This window comes from Monodon monoceros, unplaced genomic scaffold, assembly GCF_005190385.1.
Source record: "Monodon monoceros isolate NGI ecotype Baffin Bay Population unplaced genomic scaffold, NGI_Narwhal_1 Super_Scaffold_21, whole genome shotgun sequence".
In the NCBI taxonomy this organism is placed as follows: domain Eukaryota; kingdom Metazoa; phylum Chordata; class Mammalia; order Artiodactyla; family Monodontidae; genus Monodon; species Monodon monoceros.
In genome coordinates, this window is record NW_021703778.1 from 118,711,926 (window position 1) to 118,738,401 (window position 26,476).

Genomic DNA, 26,476 nt, shown 5'->3' on the forward strand with positions numbered 1-26,476 from the left:
TCCCTCTTGCGTCTCCCTCCCTCCCACCCTCCCTATCCCACACCTTTGGGTGGTCACAAAACCACCGAGCTGATCTCCCTGTGCTATGCGGCTGCTTCCCACTAGCTATCTATTTTAACGTTTGGTAGTGTATATATGTCCATGCCACTCTCGTACTTTGTCACAGCTTACCCTTCCCCCTCCCCATATCCTCAAGTCCATTCTCTAGTAGGTCTGTGTCTTTATTCCTGTCTTACGCCCAGGTTCTTCATGACCTTTTTTTTTTTTCTTAGATTCCATATATATGTGTTAGCTTATGGTATTAGTTTTTCTCTTTCTGACTTACTTCACGCTGTATGACAGACTCTAGGTTCATCCACCTCACTACAAATAACTCAATTTCGTTTCTTTTTATGGCTGAGTAATATTCCATTGTATATATGTGCCACATCTTCTTTATCCATTCATCTGTTGATGGACAGTTAGGTTGCTTCCATGCCCTGGCTATTGTAAATAGAGCTGCAATGAACGTTCTGGTACATGACTCTTTTTGAATTTTCTCAGGGTATATGCCCAGTAGTGGGATTGCTGGGTCATATGGTAGTTATATTTTTAGTTTTTAAGGAACCTCCATACTGTTCTCCATAGTGGCTGTATCAATTTACATTCCCACCAACAGTGCAAGAGTGTTCCCTCTTCTCCACATCCTCTCCAGCAATTGTTGTTTCTAGATTTTTTGATGATGGCCATTCTGACCAGGGTGAGATGATATCTCATTGTAGTTTTGATTTGCATTTCTCTAATGATTAATTATGTTGAGCATTCTTTCATATGCTTGTTGGCAATCTGTATATCTTTGGAGAAATGTCTATTTTGGTCTTCTGCCCATTTTTGCATTTGGTTGCTTGTTTTTTTGTTATTGAGCTGCATGAGCCGCTTGTAAATTTTGGAGATAACTCCTTTGTCAGTTGCTTCATTTGCAAATATTTTCTCCCATTCTGAGGGTTGTCTTTTGGTCTTGATTATGGTTTCCTTTGCTGTGCAAAAGCTTTGAAGTTTCATTAGGTCCGATTTGTTTCTTTTTGTTTTTATTTCCATTTCTCTAGGAGGTGGGTTAAAAAGGACCTTACTGTGATTTATGTCATAGAGTGTTCTGCCTATGTTTTCCTCTAAGAGTTTGAGAGTGTCTGGCCTTACATTTAGGTCTTTAATCCATGTTGAGTTTATTTTTGTGTATGGTGTTAGGGAGTGTTCTATTTTCATACTTTTACATGTACCTGTCCAGTTTTCCCAGCACCATTTATTGAAGAGGCTGTCTTTTTGACATTGTATGTTCTTGCCTACTTTATCAAAGATAAGGTGACCATATGTGCGTGGGTTTATCTCTGGGCTTTCTATCATGTTCCATTGATCTATATTTTTGTTTTTGTGCCAGTACCATACTGTCTTGATTATTGTAGCTTTGTAGTATTGTCTGAAGTCAGGAAGCCTGATTCCTCCAGCTCCATTTATCTTTCTCAAAATTGCTTTGGTTATTCGGGGTCTTTTGTGTTTCCATACAAATTGTGAAATGTTTTGTTCTAGTTCTGTGAAAAATGCCAGTGGTAGTTTGCTAGGGATTGCATTGAATATGTAGATTGCTTTGGGTAGTAGAGTCATTTTCACAATGTTGATTCTTCCAATCCAAAACATGGTATATATCTCCATCTATTTGTATCATCTTTAATTTCTTTCATCAGTGTCTTATAATTTTCTGTATACAGGTCTTTTGTCTCCTTAGGTAGGTTTATTCCTAGATATTTTATTCTTTTTGTTGCAGTGGTAAATGGGAGTGTTTTTTTAATTTCACTTTCAGATTTTTCATCATTAGTTTATAGGAATGCCAAAGAAATCGGAACATTAATTTTGTATCCTGCTACTTTACCAAATTCATTGATTAGCTCTAGTAGTTTTCTGGTAGCATGTTTAGGATTCTCTATGTGTAGTATCATGTCATCTGCAAACAGTGACAGCTTTACTTCTTCCTTTCCAATTTGGATTCCTTTTATTTATTTTTCTTCTCTGATTGCTGTGGCTATAACTTCCAAAACTATATTGAATAAGAGTGGTGAGAGTGGGCAACCTTGTCTTGTTCCTGATCTTAGTGGAAATGCTTTCAGTTTTTCACCATTGGGGATGATGTTGTCTGTGGGTTTGTCATATATGGCCTTTATTATGTTGAAGAAAGTTCCCTCTATGCCTACGTTCTGCAGGGTTTTTATCACAAATAGGTGTTGAATTTTGTCAAAAGCTTTCTCTGCATCTATTGAGATGATTATATTGTTTTTCTCCTTCAGTTTGTTAATATGTTGTATCACGTTGATTGATTTGCATATATTGAAGAATCCTTGCATTCCTGGGATAAACCCCACTTGATCATGGTGTATGATCCTTTTAATGTGCTGTTGGATTCTGTTTGCTAGTATTTTGTTGAGGATTTTTGCAGCTATGTTCATCAGTGATATTGGCCTGTAGTTTTCTTTCTTTGTGACATGTTTGTCTGGTTTTGTTATCAGGGTGATGGTGGCCTCGTAGAATGAGTTTTGGAGTGTTCCTCCCTCTGCTATATTGTGGAAGAGTTTGAGAAGGATAGGTGTTAGTTCTTCTCTAAATGTTTGATAGAACTCACCTGTGAAGCCATCTGGTCCTGGGCTTTTCTTTGTTGGAAGATTTTTAATCACAGTTTCAATTTCAGTGTTTGTGATTGGTCTGTTCATATTTTCTATTTCTTCCTGGTTCAGTCTCGGCAGGTTATGCATTTCTAAGAATTTGTCCATTTCTTCCAGGTTGTCCATTTTATTGTCATAGAGTTGCTTGTAGTAATCTCTCATGATCCTTTGTATTTCTGCAGTGTCAGTTGCTACTTCTCCTTTTTCATTTCTAATTCTATTGATTTGCGTCTTCTCCCTTTTTTTCTTGATGAGCCTGGCTAATGGTTTATCAATTTTGGTTATCTTCTCAAAGAACCAGCTTTGAGTTTTATTGATATTTGCTATCATTTCCTTCATTTCTTTTTCATTTATTTCTGATCTGATCTTTATGATTTTCCTTATGCTAACTTTTGGGTTTTTTATTCTTCTTTCTCTAATTGCTTTAGGTGAAAGGTTAGGTTGTTTATTCGAGATGTTTCCTGTTTCTTAAGGTAGGATTGTATTGCTATAAACTTCCCTCTTAGAACTGCTTTTGCTGCATTGCATAGGTTTTGGGTCATCATGTCTCCATTGTCATTTGTTTCTGGGTATTTTTTAATTTCTTCTTTGAATTCTTCAGTTATCACTTGGTTATTAAGTAGTGTATTGTTTAGGCTCCATGTGTTTGTATTTCTTACAGATCTTTTCCTGTAATTGGTATCTAGTCTTATAGTATTGTTGTCGGAAAAGATACTTGATATGGTTTCAATTTTCTTAAATTTACCAAGGCTTGATTTGTGACCCAGGATATGATCTATCCTGGAGAATGTTCCATGAGCACTAGAGAAAAATGTGTATTCTGTTGTTTTTGGATGGAAAGTCCTATAAATATCAGTTAAGTCCATCTTGTTTAATATATCATTTAAAGCTTGTGTTTCCTTATTTATTTTCATTTTGGATGATCTGTCCGTTGGTGAAAGTGGGGTGTTAAATTCCCCTACTGTGATTGTGTTACTGTCGATTTCCCCTTTTATGACTGTTAGTACTTGCCTTATGTATTGAGGTGCTCCTTTGTTGGGTGCATAAATATTTACAATTGTTATATCTTCTATTTGGATCAATCCCTTGATCATTATGTAGTGTCCTTCTTTGTCTCTTGTAATAGTCTTTATTTTAAAGTCTATTTTGTCTGATATGAGAATTGCTACTCCAGCTTTCTTTTGATTTCCATTTGCATGGAATACCTTTTTCCGTCCCCTCACTTTCAGGCTGTATGTGTCCCTAGGTCTGAAGTGGGTCTCTTGTAGACAGCACATATACAGGTCTTGTTTTTGTATGCATTCAGCCAGTCTGTGTCTTTGGTGGGAACATTTAATCCATTTACATTTAAGGTAATTATGGATATGTATGTTCCTATTCTCATTTTCTTAATTGTTTTGGGTTTATTATTGTAGGTCTTTTCCTTCTCTTGTGTTTCTTGCCTAGAGAAGTTCTTTTAGCATTTGTTGTAAAGCTGGTTTGATGGTGCTGAACTCTCTCAACTTTTGCTTGTCTGTAAATGTTTTAATTTCTCCATCAAATCTGAATGAGATCCTTGCTGGGTAGAGTAATCTTGGTTGTATGTTTTTCTCCTTCATCACTTTAAATATCTCCTGCCAGTCCCTTCTGGCTTGCAGAGTTTCTGCTGAAAGATCAGCTGTTAACCTTATGGGGATTCCCTTGTGTGTTATTTGTTGTTTTTCCCTTGCTGCTTTTAATATGTTTTCTTTGTATTTAATTTTTGACAGTTTGATTAACATGTGTCTTGGCATATTTCTCCTTGAATTTATCCTGTATGGGACTCTCTGTGCTTCCTGGACTTGATTAAGTATTTCCTTTCCCATATTAAGGAAGTTTTCAACTATAATCTCTTCAAATATTTTCTCAGTCCCTTTCTTCTTCTCTTCTTCTTCTGGGACCCCTATAATTCAAATGTTGGTGTGTTTAATGTTGTCCCAGAGGTCTCTGAGACTGCCCTCAGTTCTTTTCATTCTTTTTTTTTTCCTGCTCTGCAGTAGTTATTTCCACTATTTTATTTTCCAGGTCACTTATCCATTCTTCTCCCTCAGTTATTCTGCTATTGATCCCTTCTAGAGTGTTTTTAATTTCACTTACTGTGTTGTTCATCATTGCTTGTTTCCTCTTTAGTTCTTCTTCCAGGTCATTGTTAAATGTTTCTTGCATTTTGTGTATTCTATTTCCAAAATTTTGGATCATCTTTCCTATCATTATTCTGAATTCCTATTCAGGTAGACTGCCTATTTCCTCTTCATTTGTTAGGTCTGGTGGGTTTTTACTGTGCTCCTTCATCTGCTGTGTGTTTTTCTGTCTTCTCACTTTGCTTATCTTACCGTGTTTGGGGTCTCCTTTTTGCAGGCTTCAGGTTCGTAGTTCCCATTGTTTTTGGTGTCTGTCCCCAGTGGCTTAGGTTGGTTCAGTGGGTTGTGTAGGCTTCCTGGTGGAGGGGACTAGTGCCTGTGTTCTCGTGAATGTGGCTGGATCTTGTCTTTCTGGTGGGCAGGTCCACGTCTGGTGGTGTGTTTTGGGGTATTTGTGGCCTTATTATGATTTTAGGCAGCCTCTCTGCTAATGGATGTGGCTGTGTTCCTGTCTTGCTAGTTGTTTGGCATAGGGTTGTCCAGCACTATAGCTTGCTGGTCGTTGAGTGAAATTGGGTCTTGGTGTTGAGATGGAGATCTCTGGGAGATTTTTGCCATTGATGTTGCGTGGAACTGGGAGGTCTCTTTTGGACCAGTGTCCTGATGTTGGCTCTCCCATCTTAGAGGCACAGCCCTTACTCCTGGCTGAAGCACCATGAGCCTTTCATCCACACAACTCAGAATAAAAGGGAGAAAAAAAAGAAAGAAAGGAAGGAAGGAAGGAAAGAGGAGAGTGAGAAAGAAAGAAAGAAAGAAAGAAAGAGGATAAAATAAAATAAAGATAAAATAAAATGAAGTTATTAAAATAAAAATAATTATTAAGAAAAAAACTTTTAAAGTGAAAACAAAGAAAAAACAATGGATGGACAGGTCCCTAGGACAAATGGTGAAAGCAAAGCTATACAGACAAAATCTCACACAGAAGCATACACATACACTCTCACAAAAAGAGGAAAAGGGGAAAAAATAATATATCTTGCTCCCAAAGTCCACCTCTTCAATTTGGGATGATTCGTTGTCTATTCAGGTATTCCACCGATGCAGGGTACGTCAGTTTGATTGTGGAGATTTAATTTGCTGCTCCTGAGGCTGCTGGGAGAGATTTCCCTTTCTCTTCTTTGTTCGCACAGCTCCCGTGGTTCAGCTTTGGATTTGGCCCCGCCTCTGCGTGTAGGTCGCCTGAGGGCGTCTGTTCTTTGCTCAGACAGGACTGGCTTAAAGAAGCAGCTGATTTGGGGGCTTTGGCTCACTGAGGCCGGTGGGGAGGGAGTGGTATGGAGTGCGGGGTGAGCCTGCGGCGGCAGAGGCCTGCAGGACGTTGCACCGGCCTGAGGCGTGCCTTGTGTTTCCTGGGGAAGTTGTTCCTGGATCATGGGGCCCTGGCAGTGCCAGGCTGCACAGGCTCCCAGGAGGGGTGGTGTGGATAGTGACCTGTGCTTGTACACAGGCTTCTTGGTGGCAGCAGCAGCGGCTTTAGCATCTCATGCCCGTCTCGGGTCCGCGCTGGTAGCCGCGGCTCGAGCCCATCTCTGGAGCTCCTTTAAGCAGTGCTCTTAATCCCCTCACCTCACGCACCAGGAAACAAAGAGGGAAGAAAATGTCTCTTGCCTCTTCGGCAGGTCCAGACATTTTCCCGGACTCCCTCTCTGCTAGCCGTGGTGTACTAACCCCTTCAGGTTGTGTTCATGCCGCCAACCCGAGTCCTCTCCTTGCCATCGGACTGAAGCCCGAGCCTCAGCTCCCAGCCCACACCTGTCCCAGCAGGAGAGCAGACAAGCCTCTTGGGCTAGTGAGTGCTGGTCGGCACCGATCTTCTGTGCAGGAATCTCTCCGCTTTGCCCTCCGCACCCCTGTGGCTGTGCTCTCCTCCGTGGCTCCGAAGCTTCCCCCTCTGCCACCCACAGTCTTCGCCTGGGAAGGGGCTTCCTAGTGTGTGGAAACCTTTCCTCCTTCACAGCACCCTCCCACTGGTGCAGGTCCCATCCCTATTTTTTTGTCTCTGTTTTCTCTTTTTTCTTTTGCCCTACCCAGGTACGTGGGGATTTTCTTTTCTTCTTTTTTTTTTTTTAAAGGGCTTCAAATGCTTGGCTTTTTATTTATTTATTTATTTATTTATTTATGGCTGTGTTGGGTCTTCATTTCTGTGCAAGGGCTTTCTTTAGTTGTGGCGAGCGGGGGCTTCTCTTCATCGCGGTGCGCGGGCCTCTCACTATTGCGGCCTCTCTTGTTGCACAGCACAGGATCCAGATGCGCAGGCTCATTAGTTGTGGCTCATGTGCCTAGTTGCTCCGTGGCATGTGGGATCTTCCCAGACCAGGGCTCGAACCCGTGTCCCCTGCATTAGAAGGCAGATTCTCAACCACTGCACCACCAGCAAAGCCCCTTGGGGAGTTTCTTGCCTTTTGGGAGGTCTGAGGTCTTCTGCCAGTGTTCAGTAGGTGTTCTATAGGAGCAGTTTCACATGTAGATGTATTTCTGATGTATCTGTGGGGAGGAAGGTGATCTCCGTGTCTTACTCTTCCGCCATCTTCTCTCCAGATATTTTTTTGAGTAGGGCAACAAGTGTGATGCCAATTTTAATTTAGCAACCTTGTTTTTCCATACCCTCTTCATTGTCAAAGAATGCACTGCTCCTATGGAAGTGCTCTGAGACAGTAAAAGATCATCAGAAAGACATAGTGAAGATGGTGGCACTAATTGTTTTCAGATGACAAACTCAAAGCAAACCACCATGCTTGCTCTTAACCTGATGGCTCTTATCTCTTTCTCTTGCTCTCTCTTTTTATCATCTAAAAACTCTCTCTCTAGTAAATAGAATGTTCAGCCTTGTAACAAACATGCTGCTGGAAGATACAGACTTGCTCTCACCTTTGGTATCCACATTTTCTCCATTCCTGGGAATGAGTATCATGTTGGTGAATATTCTCATTCATTAATCACCTCTTTCGCACTTGCATATTATGTATGATTTCCAGTTCTGAATATAACACCCAGAACTTTAAAAAATGATATTTTATTAATTACAACAAATTCCTGTTTCTCAGAAGTCTGTATGCTGTTCCAATTCTGTCTTAAGCATAATTAAAAGTTATTAATTACTAGACATAAATAAAACTACTATTCTAGATATACATTGTGATTTTGAAATGTCCACCTCTTTCAATTTCTCTTACCATTTTTATGGTTTTATTAAAATTGGAGTATAGTTGATTACAATGTTGTGTTAATTTCTGCTGTACAGCAAAGTGATTCAGTTATACATATAAAAACATTGTTTTTTAGATTATGTGCCATATGGTTTATCATAGGATATTGAATACAGTTCCCTGTGCTATTCAGTGTGACCTTGTTGTTTATCCATTCTGTATATAGTGGTTTACATCTGCTAACCCCAACCTCCTACTCCATCCCTCCCTCCTCTCCCCTCTCCTTTGGCCACCACAAGTCTGTTCTCTATGTCTGTAAGTCTGTTTCTGTTTCATAAATAGGTTCGTATCCTATTTTAGATTCCACATATAAGTGATAGTATTTGTCTTTATCTTTCGGACTTACTTAACTTTGATAATCCGTAAGTCCATCCATGTTGCTGCAAATGGCATTGTTTTGTTCTTTTTTATGGCTGAGTAGTATTTTATTGTATATATGTACCACAACTTCTTTATCCATTTATCTGTTGATAGATATTTAGATTGTTTCCATGTCTTGGCTATTGTGAATAGTGCTGCTATGAACATAGGTAGGGGTGCACGTATCTTTTTGAATTACAGTTTTGTCCGGATATATGCCCAGTGGTGGGATTGCTGGATCATATGGTAACTGTATTTTTAATTTTTTGAGGAAACTCCATACTGTTTTCCACAGTGGCTGCACCAACATACATTCCCACCAACAGTGGAGGATGGTTCCCTTTCTCCACACCCTCTCCAGCATCTGTTACTTGTAGACATTTTGATGATGGCCATTCTGACTGGTATAAGGTAGTACCTCATTGTAGTTTTGATTTGCCTTTTACTAATAATTAGCAACATGGAGCAACTCTTCATGTGCCTGTTGGCCAGCTGTATGTCTTCTTTGGAGAAATGTCTGTTTAGGTCTTCTGCCCATTTTAAGACTGGGTAGTTTGTTTTTTTGTTGTTGAGTTGTGTGAGATTTTGTATAATTTGGAAATTAAGCCCTTGTCAGTCATGTCATTTACAAATATTTTCTCCCAGTCTGTAGGGTGTTTTTTCATTTTGTTTATGGTTTCCTTTGCTGCGCAAAAGCTTGTAAGTTTGATTAGGTCCCAATTGTTTATTTTTGCTTTTTATTTCTATTTTTGTTTTTCCTTGGGAGACTGACCTAAGAAAACATTGGTATGATTTATGTTGGAGAATGTTTTGCATGTCTTCTCCTCTAGGAGTTTTATGGTGTCATGTCATATTTAAGTCTTTAAGCTATTGTGAGTTTATTTTTGTGTATGGTTGTGAAGGTGTGTTCTAACTTTATTGATTTACATGCAGCTGTCCAACTTTCCCAACCTGACTTGCTGAAGAATAGGTCTTTTTTCCATTGTATATTCCTGCCTCCTTCAGTGTGGGTTTATTTCTGGGCTCTCTGTTTCATTGTTCCACATATCTCTTTTTGTGCCAGTACCATGCTGTTTTGTTTTGTGCCAATACCATCAGCATGGCACTGTCTCACATCTCAGAGTTATGCCTCCTGCTTTGTTTTTTTCCCTCAGGATTGCTTTGGCAATTCTGGGATTTCTTATGGTTCCATATAAATTTTAGGATTATTTGTTCTAGCTCTGTGAAAAACATCATGGGTAATTTGATAGGGCTGCATTAAATCTGTAGATTGCTTTGGGTAGTATGGCCATTTTAACAATATTAATTCTTCCAAGTCTAGAGCATGTGATATCTTTCCATTTATTTGAATCATCTTCAGTTTCCTTTATTAATATCTTATAGTTCTCAACATATAAGTCTTTCACCTCCTTGGTCAGGTTTATTCCTAAGTTTTTTTGTTGTTGTTTTGTTTATTTGGGGGGGATTTTAAAAGGGATTTTTTTCTTTATATTCTTTTTATGATATTTCATTGTTAGTATAAAGAAATACAACCTATTTCTGTATTTAATCTTGTATCCTTCTACTTTGCTGAATTCACTTATCACTTCTAGTAGTTTTTGTGTGTAGTCTTTAGAGTTTTCTATACGTAGTATCATGTCATCTGCATATAATGACAGTTTTACCTCTACCTTTCCAGTTTGGATACGTTTTATTTCTTTTTCTTGTCTGATTGCTGTGGCTAGGAATTCCAGTACTATGTTGAATAGAAATGGTAACAGTGGGTATACTTATTTTGTTACAGATTTTAGTGGGAGACTTTCAGCTTTTCACCATTGACTATTATATTGGCTGTGGGTCTGTCATAAATAGCTTTTATTATGTTGAGATATGTTCCCTCTATACCCACTTAGGCAAGAATTTTTATCATGAATGAATGTTGAATTTTATCAAATGCTTTTTCTGCATCTATTGAGATGATCATGTGTTTTTTGTCTTTTCTTTTGTTGATGTGGTATATCACATTGATTGATTTGCATATGTTGAACCATTCTCTTGCCTTTTAAAGTCACTTTGATATGTACTACAAAATTCAAATTTTGCTTAAATATGTGGTCTTTTTAGTCATGTCAAATTAAAAATATATTAAGATGAAAAATTTCCAATATGGTTATGTTTACCATAACATCACCTAGTTATAGCTCCATCAATAAAATATCTGTCTAGATCAAAGTTTCTCAGCCTCTATATTATTGAAAATATGAGCCATATAATTTGTTGGTGTGGGGAACTGTCTTGTGCATTTTAGGATTTTTAGCATCATCCACGACCTCTACTCACTAGTTGCCAGTAGCACTTCTTCCTTACTACTCCTCCTCCCCACCAGTATGACAATCCTAAAGGTCCCCACACATTGCCAAATATCCCCAAGGTTGCAAAATGTTCCCCCATTGAGAATCACTGCTCTATATGAAAGGTTACCAAGTAGAAGTATTAGTATTTTCTAAGTGTTAGTAAAACATTTTTTTCTCAAATTTTGAGAATGTGAATGACTCTAATATCTGGGTATCAAATCCTCTTGCAAGGCAGTTTCAAATTTGTTTCTTCAGCATAATGGAAAGGAAGAGCTAAACAATTTGTCAGTCAATGATCATGGACATTAATTTTTAGGGTAGGTCTTTATTGATTTATTTGGCCTATTTGCAAAATCCTATAAAATTCAAAGAATGAGTTTAAATAATTTTCCAGTTCTATCTATACACATATATGTGCAAGTTTTCCCAACACTCACATCTATAAGTATGAAAAAATAGGATTAGAATTGATTAAATGAGAATAATTGAATAAATGAGAGTAATTATTCTCATTTCAACAATAATTTAATTTATTCAAATATATGAGTCAACTGAAGAAAACTACCTCCATAAGCTTTATAAGTACATTTCTAATAAAATGATATCCTTAATTCTTAATATGTATTAATATTAGAAATATGTTTATTTTGAGCTACTTTGCTCTAATAATGGTTATAAAAATAACTCATTTTGGAAAAATTGTTTGAACACTTGGCATCATGACCACAAGAAATAATAAAAAATGCATTTAAATTTACATATATTTTTCTTTAGAGCTGTATGATAGTGAAATCAATGAGACTTCAGAATAAACATATTAACTTTAAGATAAATGTCTGTATGAGAAAAGGAATAAAAGTAGGCATTCAAGGGAAAAAAGAAGTAAACTTTATGGCTTTTACAAAAGAACTAGTTCATGAAATTATTTGAGTATTATAGAGAAATTAGCCGTTCTAAGGACTATGGAAGCATGTGACCAATTATATATTTTAGATACGCTGTCAGGAGCAATTGTAGGAGGTTCTGATAAGGATTTATGCGAACAAAATGTCAGAGGAAGCTTGATAAATAATCATGAAGCAATAGAATATTAGAGTTAACCTGATAACGAATTATGAAAAACAGGGCATCAGAGTAAACTCAAAGCTACTGATGTGGGCTTCCCTGGTGGTGCAGTGGTTAGAAATCTGCCTGCCAATGCAGGAGACATGAGTTTGAGCCCTTGTCAGGGAAATTCCCACATGGCATGGAGCAACTGAACCCTGTGCCACAACTACTGAGCCTGTGCTCTAGAGCCCATGAACCACAACTACTGAGCCCGTGTGCTGCAACTACTGAAGCCCACGTGCCTGGAGCCCATGCTCCACAACAAGAGGAGCCACCACAATGAGAAGCCCGTGCATTGCAATGAAGAGTGCACACAACTAGAGAAAGCCCACACACAGCAAAGAAGACCCATCACAGCCAAAAATAAATAAATGAAATAAATAAATTAAAAAAAAACTGATGCAAATTAAATATCTGCTGACTACTTACTAAAAGTAGTATATATATAACAATTGTAGCTTTAACTACATATAAATAGAACAAGAAATCTACTGAACTACATAGAGTTTAGATTTGCTGGCCCTACATAAATTCAGGGTATCTGTGGTGGTCAAAAGTAAAAGTAAAACAAAAAATTCTCAGCTAATTATATATTTTTGATGTGTCATGTTCCTTTAGAGCTTGATTTATTTTCTTTTGAAAATATCAGATGTTAAAGAATTTAGACACTATTGAATACTTTTAAAGTGGCTATGAAATTTTTGTTTAAATTATCCATAATTATAGTATACCAAAAAGTAAAGAATTTGCAACTATTTTAAATTATAATAAAAATGTTAGTTATTAATGTAGAAATATGTTAAGAAAAGGAGTGCATTCTTTTAGGGGTTATAAAAGCCAAAATGGTTTGAAAATCCTATGCTGTACCCTAACAGGCATATAAATCCTGCAGAAAACCAAAAAGTTTTCTCAGAAAACTTTAAATAATGAAAACAAAGTTGAAACATTTAAAGAAAATTATAGGCATATTTTATAAATAGTCCAATTACTTCAAGTAGTGGAAAACGATTTTATTGATGTAGCTATTTGATTGATATGACTGTTTTATTGATAAAACTGATTGAAATAATTTAAAAATTTTAAATAGCTGAAAGCTTATTCCAAAAATGATTATCATATACACTGATTATATCATATACATTATACTGATATAATCAGTGATACAGTAGAAAACACGTAGGGTTTAGACATGAGAAAGTCCAAATAGTTTTATTACCTTTTACCTGTTTAATCTTAAGCATATCTCTTACCTCTTTAAATCTTAGTTTATTACTTGAGTAAGAATAAGAATATTCTATTTGTTCTGAGAACTTTAATAAGATTAATATTGGTTCTTGTCCTTTCATAATAATCTTAAATTGTTTTGAAATTAGTGTATGTACTTAAAATCTATTCTGTGATAGAATATCTATTAACATTTAAAAAAATCAATATATAGGAGCAATAAACCATCTTCTTTATATTTTTATAAGTAACTTTATTAAAGGCAACCTCTTCATGCATAACTTTTCTGACCGCATCCATGTAATCCATGGATCCTGGGAAATCTATAGGTTTCAAAGTCTAACACTTTTCAAACATCATTCTTACCAAGAGATTATTGATAAAATATCATGCAATGTATCTTGAAAGCTACCAGAGTTGTAAGAATGCTATCTGGGTAATGTTCATATAAATAATGAGATTAATATTCTTTCTGACAACTTGCCAATTACAATGTTGGAGAAGAATGAACAAAATCTACCATAGACCCATTATTTATATTTCTTTAAAATCATTGTGAAAATAATTTGAGAAATAATTCAGGGAAAAATACAAATAAGCAAACAAAAAATTAGCCACTTGAAACTATCCAACAAATCAGTTTAAAATTTAGAGAGATAGTATAAAAGATCAAAAGAGAGAAGAATTATGAAGATAATAATATTTTTACTTTTGATCTGAGTTGATAGTTGATTTTTTATGTTTACCCATATGAATTAATAATTATTTCCTTATAACCATCTAAACACAAACTATTCTCTTTTTCCCAGGTCTAGTAGAAACTATTACTATGAATCATAAATTTCAGGCAATTATTAATTGTGGATGATCATATGATTCAACATATGCATACTTCTTTATAGCTTTAAAAGATTTTTCATCTGATGTAATCATCCTAACATCACTGGGAATTTATTATTAAAATATTCTAATACGTAAATGAAAAAGTATAGCTATAACTTGTAGCTAAGACTCTAAATAATGCCTTCTGATTTCAATATAATTTATGAATAAGTATAAAATAACAATTTTTATAAAACAGCATATAAAGAGAGAAGTAGGAGCTTTTCAGGAATAATCAAATTTGCTCATAATATATGTTTTCAGGATAGTACAATGTCAGCAAACTTGATTCCTTTGCAGGTCAAGGAAACCTGATTTATCCATGTTTTGGTGTTCACAAAATAAAGTGCATAAATACATCTTGAGAGCATATCTTTCAGATGCATAAGGGTAACTACTATAATAACAGACTAGCATAAGGCAAAGAACAATACTAAATAAAAATGTTTCTTCAATCCAGCGTGCTCCTTCTTGAGATGTGAAATCTAGACTCCACTTTCATTTTTCTACACCAAATCAGAGAGAAAGATTATTGTATTGGGTAGGTGTAATAAGATGAAGAATACTTTTGTAATTCTCTCTCATAATATTGGAGAATTGTAAATAAGTACATTATAGTGAGGAACATGATTGTCATCTCTGTATTAACTTATTTAGGATGTATTGCAAAAATTATATTGGCATAAGCTGATCAGTAATAATGAAATAAAAATTCTATAATTGGTTCTTTTTGAATACTTTAAGAAATCTGTCATGCCAGAAATATTGTTTAACCACTAAATATCATTTTTCTTTACACTATGTAAATTATTTTCCTTAAAGATTTTCTAACCATTTGAAAATTTTGAGTTGTCTCCAATAAGTAAGAATAATGAAAGTTCAGATAATTTAAAGAATTTTTAAATGATAGTAGAACAATTAAGTTAGATTCCAATTTCTTTAAAAATTACTAGTGATGAAAGACATCTCTAATAAAATATTCACTCAAAATTGGAATTTGAAAAATGTATCTGCTAAATCTATGAAAGTAAAATAAGAAAAAAGAAACAGATATGCTAAATGAATTATATGTCTAACTCAATACAATGCAGGGAAATACTATTTTAAATCAGTCAGATTAGGAAATATATTTTAAGTTACCCTGATTGTTACCTAAAATCGTAAAACTACAAAGACATCTAGACATATTTCAACATGATTCCTTTTTTGAGTGATTTTACTTTTTAAAAATCTTCCTATTTAAGTAATCCATCATGATTTCCAGGGAAGTCACTGAAACTCTTTGCTTTAAATTTTGTAAAGATAGCATAAAACATGAACATAGGAGGAGAGAACTGAAGAAGATAATGATAACACTTAATTTCAATTTGATCTAAGATGATAGTCTTGTGTGTTTACCCATTTGTATTAATAGCTACCTTTCCCTCAAAACCATCTGAGCAGACTAGCATTCTTTCTAAAACTTAGTGTAAAACATTTTTCTCATGGTATGTTTTTATGACAACACTAAAGCGTCAAAGAAAGTGCTACAATTAAAATTAAAGTAAGCAAGTACTTTAGTTTTTATTTCATGTACTCACACATATAGATCTTGTGTCACTACAATCATGTACCTACTGAAATGATACCCTACAATCTCAACTGACAGCAGCAGCATGGTTTCTTGTGTATTTAGAAAAATGTATTTTAATGTATTACAAAGGGTATATCTCCAGCATCATTACCATTACCATATTTATAATTATGGTTATAATAAGATATGGTTAATTCTCAACCATACCTTAATGTTAAACATCCTTCACTATTATGGCACATACTTCATTAAATTTGAATGTTATACCTTTTTCATATATAATTCTTTTTGTTCTGTCAATATATAATTAGTGATTCAAATTGATTCATAATGTTTTTATAAATTGTAATTTAGGATTGACTTGATGCCTGAATTGTCACCTTTGCACTTTTCAAATATTTTTGTGTAACACAAACACAATTTTCTTTACTATTTTCGATAATTAGGGCAAATTCCACAAACAGTGAACTGAATGTGCTAGGTAGTCAGTATTACTGTTTACTAAATAATCCCAGATCTTTACTTTCCAGACAAATGGTACGTTTGCACTTTCTCACCTTTTTTTACTGAATGTAATCATGGCTGCAAATTTGGTTGGCAAGTGAAATGTAAACCATAGTGACTTAGCAGGAATTAAGTTTTGTCAGTTACAGGTGAGAGGTTTAAGAGCCAGCATGTGACTTCCTACATCCTCTCTCCTCTGCTACATGAACTTAGAGGACCTACATATTGATGGGAAGCCTCAGTCAGCCTCAGTGACTACAATGAGAAGAGCCATCCTGACAAATGGATGTATACACACACACACTCATGCCCATATCCACAGTGGACATAGAGAATCCATGATATATAAACTTGACCATGTTTATCTGCTGGCACTTTTCAGTTGTCTGTTACCTCATCATAGCCTAGTATAATCTCACTGATTCACAGAGAGAAAAATTATACTGAATTTTATATATAGGATAATATAAAAGTCTTGAAAGGAATATACAAATGATTTTAATAGTTACTGGGATTGTAAAATTATTTTTCTTTCTTACAGTATGCTTCATTAAAAAATTAATTAGAAATAACATCAGAAGTTAGAAACACTGTTATTGTGAAAATATCATAAGGTTTATAATTCACTTATACAAAAAATTCTATTTTGTGCCTACATGTGCTCATCACTGGGGACATTATGATGAAGTGAACAGATAAGACCTCTGACTCTTGGAGTTATATTCTATGGGGGAAATCAATATGGAATGAAAGAGAACTAGTTTGTAAAATAATTTCTAGCAAAAATACTGCTGTTATCAAGGATATGTGGTCTAATTCTTACTAGTGACCATGACTTTGAAAAAGTCTATTTAATTAGTTTATGGTTGATCCTTGAACAACATGGATTTGAACTGCAATGGTCAACCTATATCTGGACATTTTTCAATAGTAAATACTAGAGTATTATAGACCATATATAATCTGCAGACCAGATTATATATGGTCTGTGGTTGGCTGAATCTGCAGATATGGAGGAACCCCAGATATGGAGGGCCAACTATAAGTCATATAAGGATTAACCCTCTGCATTGTTCAGTTGTCAACTGTACTTACTTATAAAGAAACATAATAATTATATTTATGCTCAGACATTACTGAAAACTGAACAGACCATCAAAACTCATTCCCAAATTCCATCTTTCTCCTTCTCTTCTTGAAGAGGCTTTAAAATATTGATTTAAGCAATGTGCTAGGTCCTGAATTTCTATCTGTCTTTCTGCAATCTCCTTTACATCCTCTCTGGGCCACTGAAGCTACTATATGAGAAGTCATTGATGACCTCCAATCTACTTGCAGACCTGGATGTATCTGAAGCCTTTATTTTTCCCCTTGGGCAACTTTAACCTGTCCCATGACTTTACCTACATCCATTCCTCGATTATTGTTTTATATATATTTTGCAAATTGAAATCTCTAGCCATAGCCTTTGTTGTGATATCCATTCTTAACCTTTCAAATGCTTTTGGACATTTTAATGTATGTTTGATGCTGAACATAATTTTAATCAAATATATTTACAAAAGAAGAATTTCTCAGATTGATTAGTTGATTAAATTGTGTTAAATTTTTAGTATTAGCTTTAATTTAGAGAATTGAGGGGAAATTGTTTTGTTGACTTAATCATTTTAATTAAAATCTTATTTTTATTAATAATATCTTCTCAGAAATTAAAGAAATAGTTATCCTCCATTATAGTTTTTACACTCAAAGATGTTTGATAACCAATTCAATTGATTCTTCTTTTAGTTAAATTAGTTCCTATTTATTCCAGACACTCTCACCAAATATTTCATGGCCCTTTCCTTCACATGTACATAATTTGAACATTTTCTAAATGATCTCTCTATTCTTCTCTTTCTTCAGTATACATAAATTTATGTACAGTCCAGATTATCAAAAGCCTTATTTAACTCAGGTTCTTTTGAAGAAGATAGAAAAATATTTACAGTCTATACTTCATTGTCTAGAAATAAGTTAAATTTATGCTTAAATACTTGCACATTTTATCTTGCCAACTATACTACCAAGGCTTTGAGGGTGTGTTCAGTGGTAGACTTTATTTCCTAAAGAATTTAACATCTGTCTTGCACTTTGTGTGCTCAGTAATCATTAGATTACTGATTTTTCAGTAACAGTTTTAGCAACATTATGCCATATTGTGAAAAAATATATATTTTATTTGGCCCAGATGGGGCTGGGAAAAAATAACTACAACTTTTTTTCTGCATCAAGAGTATAATAGCAGTAACATACATTAACACCCACACACGAGCATGCGCACACACACACACACACACACACACACACACAGCGACACATTTAGTCAAAATAATAAAACAATATTTAGATGTAAAGGCAGCATAAAATTTCACATTTCCTTTATTGTTCTTTCGGTATTTTTATCACTTTTTTTCTTTCTCCTGTATTTGGATGCCTAAGGAATTTTATTAAACTACAGACTATCAATCACTTTCCTTTTTGTCACATGAGAGTGTATATCACTTTGTATTGCATTACTTTTGCATGGATTTTATTAGGATTAATTGGTTTGCATTTCCATTGGAATCTCCTCAGCTTGCTTAATGGATTCTTTTCTTCCTAGGTCTCAACAGCTTTATCCGTGATTCTATTACATGATGAAGTAATGCCTGCTGGCAGTAGTAAAATGCCCTGTGGTATTTCTATTTTTGATACCATATTTCATAGGTTTAGCACCAACCATAAATAATAGATGTGAAACTGGAAGATAAATTTTGACTTGGGATTTTTACAAGTGCTGAACTAGTTCAGCTTTGTTAAATTTTACTGCTTTTTTTTTAAATTTGTAAATGGTAACGTGCTAATTCTGCAGTTTTATGGTGTTTATGCTAACTTTTGAGAACATATATCAGTTAATTGGGATTATGTAAAGTATCCTACATTCAGAAAACAACCGTAATTTTTTTTCTTTTATTTCTGCTAAGGAAACTTTACCATAAGTTACATTGTTATTAAAAATCATTCTGTAAACTAAATTACATATTTATGTTTGTAATATGCTACGTGTTGAAAATCGCTTTTCTCCCTCACATTCCTAAAAAATGTAGATTTGCATGGTATGCAGTTTGGGCTTTTTTGTTCATCCTAAATATTTGGGAAGGACAGGCATGTAAATACACCAGCTGTTCAGGAGCACTAACTTTTAGGTCACTAAGTACCAAACCAGCATGGTAGTAAGGAAAGTAGAAACTACCTGATTTATTCCAGGGAATTATTATTTTATTCGATGATTTTGAATAAAAATATTGGAAATAAGATTTTTCTTGTTTGGACTATTACCTCTGTAATGAAACTATTTTAACCATAAGTTTTGATTGGGATTTTCAATAGTTTTTTAAAGCAATCTTGTATGTAAAAAAGGCAAATTATTCCTGATGTACATCAAGTAAGATCATGTTATTTAGCTTTTACCTTGAGATGATTGCTGTATATTGAAAGAAATAATATGTATATATCTAGTATTTAGAAGAAAAATATATTTTTATTGATGATCAAGGGTTAACATTTTTATTAAATACATAAATTAAATCTCTGTCTCTTCAACAGATAATTTTGGAATAAAAATACAAAATACTCAGACTTGACTACATTTAAATAGTTAATCTAAGGGTTGTTCACATTCCATCTGGTAATCATGTTTTCTCTTATTTAGTTTGACAATAATAATAATATGTTAATGTATTCCTCATAGAATAGAAATATTTACCAGCAATGTTCATTACATATGTGTTAAAGAAATACAACAATGTTTGGTACCTCTTCTACCTTTAATGAGCTTAACTAAAATCGGAGAGTGACTACATATTTGTGAAGAGCTAACCATAGTCTAAATGACAGTAATGGTATGAAACATGAAAATTCTCATATAAACTGCTGTGTATAAACCAGCAAAGTTCGTTCATCAAAATCTTGGTTGAAGATACAGCTTCTGTTGATCCATAAGTTTTTTTCACACTTAGCTTATGTGATAGAGAGATTCTCAAGTTTGTATGCAAAGAAATACAAACAAGGATGTTCATTATACCAATGTTTGTACTAGAAAAAAATTTAAAAATACTGTCCATCAATGTATTAGTATTTTTAGGGCTGCAATAACAAAATGCCACAGACTGAGTGGTTTAAACATCATAAATTTATGTTCTCACAGTTCTGAAAATTTAAGATCAAATTTCGGCAGTTTACTTTCTCCTGAGGACTCTCTCCTTGGCTTGCAGATAGTTGTCTTCTCGCTGTGTCCTCACATGGACTTTTCTCTGTGTGTTTCCTTGGTATCTCTTCTTCTTCTTATAAGGACACCAGCTATCAGATTAGGGCACACCCTCATGACATCATTTCACCTTAATTACCTCTTTAAAGGTTCTGTCTCCAAATATAGTCACATTGGGGGTAATAGCTTCAATGTATGAATTTGGGGGGGGGGCACATTTCCGTCAATAACAATCAACCAAATAAATAAAAATTTTTGGTCTATATACACAGTTAAATATTCAATAGCAATGAAACTAAATTACATCAGTCAGCTTAACCTATACTTATGCTGTGCTAACAAATGATCTCAGTGGCTTACAATAAAGTTTATTACTCTCTCACACTACATCATAGATTAGCCTCTGTCCTGTTTTCCAACCTTTGCACTCTGGAAAAAAATTGACAGAGATATTTCTATAAGTATCATCAAGCTTTACATGGAAAAGAGAAAGAAATCACAAAGTCATACCACTGACATTCATCACTTTCCTTCACATTTCATTGTCTAAAAAAAATCTTATGGCCATTTCTGACATCAACAGGACACATATAATTCTCCCACTGGAGAAGTAGAAAATATTTAATACTCTACAACAGAAAAAAATCAGTTTCATTTTTTAGGTATCAGTATAGATAAATCTCACATGAACGAGTGATAAAAAGGAAGCTGAAGATAGATACAGCATAATATGGCAGTAGCATAAAACACAACTGAATACTTTGAGGATATTTATTTAACATCAGTATAAAGGCACGCAGGGGAAATAGTAAGTACAATATTGGGGATATTGGTTACTTCTGAAGAGAGCATGAAGATGTGTTTGGGAAGTGGACAAACAGATGTACGTTATATTATTCTATGTATCTTCTTCATGTTTGAAAAGATTCAGTATAAGAACATTATTTTAAAAAACCAGAAATAGTTTTTATGAGGATAATGAGATCTCTATTGGATTTTCTGACATATATTAGTGGTTTATTATTATTTTTATATTGAATTAAATCTAATGGTAAAGGAGTGCATGATAAACTTTCCTAGTTGAAAACTTCTGCAATGTAAAACTTTTTACTGTATTTATGCTTGTATATCTCTTGGACTGTGTGCACCTAAGGAGTTAGTTATAGGACATAATCACTTTTACGTGAACTGTGCCTAGAATGGTAAACATATAACTAGAGATAATAAAGCTTCTTTAAATTCAATTTCTTCCTTTATTCTATATTTCAAGTTTTCTAAAGCATGCAAAGATTACTTTTTAAGAGAAAAAAGTAAAATTCCATTTAAATTTCTGTCTTATGCTGCCCAGTAATCAGTGTGCTATTTTATATTTAATTCCTTGACTTTCTCATCACCAATGACCTTCTCCTCCACTTAATTTACTAGCTCTCATGAATAAATCTTCTATATTGTCATTTCTCTATATTTAAAAATATTGCAAGTCAAACATATCGCTTCTGATCACAACCTCTTCAATTTTTCACAAGTACTCAACTTTGGAGTTTTACATATGGATGTGACAAAGTGACAGAAGGGCAAGAAAGTTTAAGATATTGGCAAAAGTGCTATTAAATGGTGAACTATAGCGAATACTGTAGTTATTTACCTAGTACACTTTCCTCAGTTTTTTACTAACAAAATCTCTTTTAGTTGGAAGCAGCACCAGAAGATGAATCAAGATGGGGGTCGGGGAGAGGACACTTCTGGGAACCTTTTTTCTTTTTTACGATAGGAACACCCTTTGGCTGTCCTTTTTCTTCCTTCTTATATGAGATGTTAGTGAGGGGACAATGTTTGGGGCTGCAGGATTCTTCTTCTCACCATTAAAGAAATACCAAAAAATTTGCACAAACACCAACGTCCTGATATTATTGCACTACTGGAGGGACTCAAGTTTTTACCTCCAAATATTTTGTTGCGTGAGGAAAATTAATGTACTTTTATAACCCATTCAAAGTCATGCATGAGTTTTGTGTTTAGCCATAATCTAGATTTTAGAATCAAAGCTAATTAAGTAGGAAAATTTCAAAGGAAATAGACATGCTATACAGATTGGAAGCAAATAGACTAGGTGAAAATTAGGGGAAAGTATTGAGAGCTGGGTTCATAAAATGCAGCCAACTGATCCTAGAGTTGCTTTATAAATTAATAAAAGGCTACCAACTTCAAATGGACCAGAAATATTTCCCAAAATTCTTACTAAGTTTTTCTGTTCAACGTAGTCTTGGTTTCCACAGTGAAATCTTCACTCTCCTCAGACTTCTGTCTTCTGCTACTTCTGAATCCTTGTTTTCCTCAGAAGACATTTCCCTCTTTACAAAGAGAAGAGAAACTCTTCAGCAAGAACTTTCTGAACATTGTCTGCAGATCAGTCTTAGAAACTGAGTTCCATCTTCTCCTTCCCTGCCTCCCTCTTAAAATCCAGAGACTCTTCTTTCTCTCATCTAAGAACTACTCTTCCACCATTTCTTAAGGCTCCTATTCCTCCTCATCCAGAATCAGTTTTTATGTATCCTTTCTATTTCCTTTGAAACTCCCACTCAAGTGGCTTTTTAAAAATATCATAAACTCTTTCAAGATGTATCTGACCAAATCTTTTGTCTGTTTTTTCTATTTGGTTGTCCACGTTTTGCTTATTAATTTATAGTTCTTTTATAGAGAATTGTTAGACATATTTATAGTAAATATTTTTCTCACCCTGCCCCATGTATTGCATGCTTTTTTTAATTGAAGTATAGTTGATTTACAGTATTGTGTTAGTTTCAGGTGTACAGCAAAGTGTTTCAGTTATACATATATATTTTTATCAGATTATTTTACATTATAGGTTATTATAAGGTACTGAATATAGTTCCCTGTGCTATACAATTATTTCTTGTTGCTTATCTATTTTATGCATAGTAGTTTGTATCTTTTAATTCCATGCTCCTAATCTATCCCTCCCCTCTCCCTTTCCCCTTTGATAATCATAAGTTTATTTTCTATGTCTGTGAGTGTGTTTCTATATTGGATATAGATTCATTTGTATTTTTAGATTCTACATATAAGTGATATCATATAATATTTGTCTTTTTCTGTATGACTTCACTTACTATGATATTCACTAGGTCCATCCATGTAGCTGCAGATGACAATATTTAATTCTTTTTCATGGACAAATAATATTCCACTGTATGTAATATATACCATATCTTATTAAGCCAATTGTCAGTTGATAGGCACTTGGGTTATTTCCATGTATTGGCTATTTTAAATGGTGCTGATGATATGAACACTGGGGTGCATATATCTTTTAGAATCAGACTTTTTGTCTTTTCCAGATACATGCCCAGGAGTGGGATTGCTGGATCATATGGTAGCTCTTATTTTTCTAAGGACCTCCATACTGTTTTCCATAGTGACTGTACTAATTTACATTCCTACCAATGGTATAGGATGGTTCCCTTTTCTCCACATCCTCTCTAGCATTTATTACTTGTAGACTTTTTGATGATAGCCATTCTGACCAGTGTGAAGTGATAACTTATTGTGGTTTTGATTTGCATTTCTCTAATACTTAGTGATGTTGAACTTTTTTTTTTTTTTTTTTTATGTACCTGTTGGCCATCTGTATGTCTTCTTTGGAGAAATGTCTGTTTAGGTCTTCTGCCCATATTTGATTGGAATTTTTTTGATATTGAGTTGTATGAGCTGTTTGTATATTTTGGATATTAAACCCTTGTTGTTTGTATCGCTTGCAAATATTTATTGATGGTTTCCTTTGCTGTGCAAAAGCTTTTAAGTTTGATAATGTCCCATTTCTTTATTTTTACTTTTATTTCTTTTGCCTTGGGAGACTGATCTAAGAAAATATTGCTACAATATATATCCAAGAATGTTTTGAGTAGATTCTCTTTTAGGAGTTTTATGGTATTGTGTCTTATATTTAGGTCTGTAAACCATTTTTAGTTTATTTTAGTATATGGTTACAGGGTATGTTCTAACCTCATTGATTTACATAAAGCTCTCCAGCTTTCCCAACACCACTTGTTGAAGAGACTGTCTTTACTCCATTGTATATTTCTGCCTCCTTTGTCATAAATTAATTGACTGTAGGTGTGTGGGTTTATTTCTGTGCTCTCTATTGTGTTCCATTTATTTATATATCTGGTTTTGTGCCAATATCACACTGTTTTGCTTACTATAACTTTGCAGTACTGTTTAAGTCAAGAAGGTTTATGCGTCCAGCTTTTTTTCTTTTTCCTCAGGATTGCTTTGGCAATTCTGGGTCTTTTGTAGTTCCATATAAATTTTAGGATAGTTTGTTCTAGTTCTGTGAAAAATCCCAGAATATGGGATTTAATTTTTATTTTGTTCTAGATTCAAGTATAGAAAATAAAAATTTGAAACTTCAAACATACTTTTTAACTCCAAGATGGTTTCCTATGGTTGATTATGTACCAAATTTAACTATATTCTTATAATAGTAATCTATTAGCACAATAATGAAAGAAATACTAGTGTACCAAAATGAATCTAAGTGGTATTACAGTGAGGTATAGTAATATTTTTACACATGAGCATTGTTGTAATATGATAGATTACTTTTTAAGAATATGTTTAAGGACAGCAGCCTAACATATTTTTTTAAAGAGTAGCAAACCAGTGTGGAACAGAAAAACACTTCTGGTTATATTAAGAGTATATTCTGAGACCTTCAAGATGATGGAGGAGTAATACGTGGAGATCACCTTCCTCCCCAGAAATACATCAAAAACACATCTACATGTGGAACAACTCCTACAGAACACCTACTGAATGCTGGCAGAAGACATCAGACTGCCCAAAAGGCAAGAAACTCCACACATACCTGGGTAGGGCAAAAGAAAAAACAGATGAAAGAATAGGGACAGGACCTACACCTCTGGGAGGGAGCTGTGAAGGAGGAAAGGTTTCCACACGCTAGGGAGCCTCTTCACTGGCGGAGACAAGGGAGGCAGCGGGGAAACTTCAGAGCCACAGAGGAGAGCGCAGTAATACGGGTGCAGAGAGTAAAGTGGAGAGATTCCTGCACAGAGGATCGGTGCTGACGAGCACTCACCAGCTCACCCACTGGCATGGGTGGGGGCTGGGAACTGAGGCTTGGGATTTGGAGGTCAGATCCCAGAGAGAGGACTGGGGTTGGCTGCGGGAACATTAAAAGGATCATACACCATGATCAAGTGGGGTTTATCCCAGGAATGCAAAGATTCTTCAATATACACAAATTAATTAATGTGATAAACCACATTAACAAATTGAAGAATAAAAACCATATGAACATCTCAATAGATGCAGGAAAAGCTTTTGACAAAATTCAACACCCATTTATGATAAAAGCCCTCCAGAAAATAGGCATAGAGGGAACTTACCTCAACATAATAAAGGGCATATATGACAAGCTCACAGCCAACATCATTCTCACTGGTGAAAAACTGAAATCATTTCCACTAAGATCAGAAACAAGACAGTTGTCCACTCTCAACACTGTTATTCAACATAGTTTCGGAAGTTTTAGCCACAGCAATCAGAGATGAAAAAGAAATAAAAGGAATGCAAATTGGAAAAGAAGAAGTAACGTTGTCACTGTTAGCAGATAACATGATACTATACATAGAGAATCCTAAAGATTCTACCAGAAAACTACTAGAGCTAATCAATGAATTTGGTAAACTAGGAGTATACAAAATTAATGCACATAAATCTCTTGCATTCCTATAAACTAATGATGAAACATCTGAAAGAGAAATTAAGGAAACACTCCCATTTACCATAGCAACAAAAGGAATAAAATACCTAGGAGTAAACCTACTCAAGGAGACAAAAAACTGTATGCAGAAAAGTATAAGACACGGATGGAAGAAATTAAAGGTGATACAAACACATGGAGAGATATACCATGTTCTTGGATTGGAAGAATTAACATTGTGAAAATGGCTATACTTCCCAAAGCAATCTACAGATTCAGTGCAATCCCTATCAAACTACCAATGGCATTTTTCACAGAACTAGAACAAAAGTTTTCACAATTTGTATGGTGAGACAAAAGACCCCAAATTGCCAAAGCAATCTTGAGAAAGAAAAACAGAGCTGGAG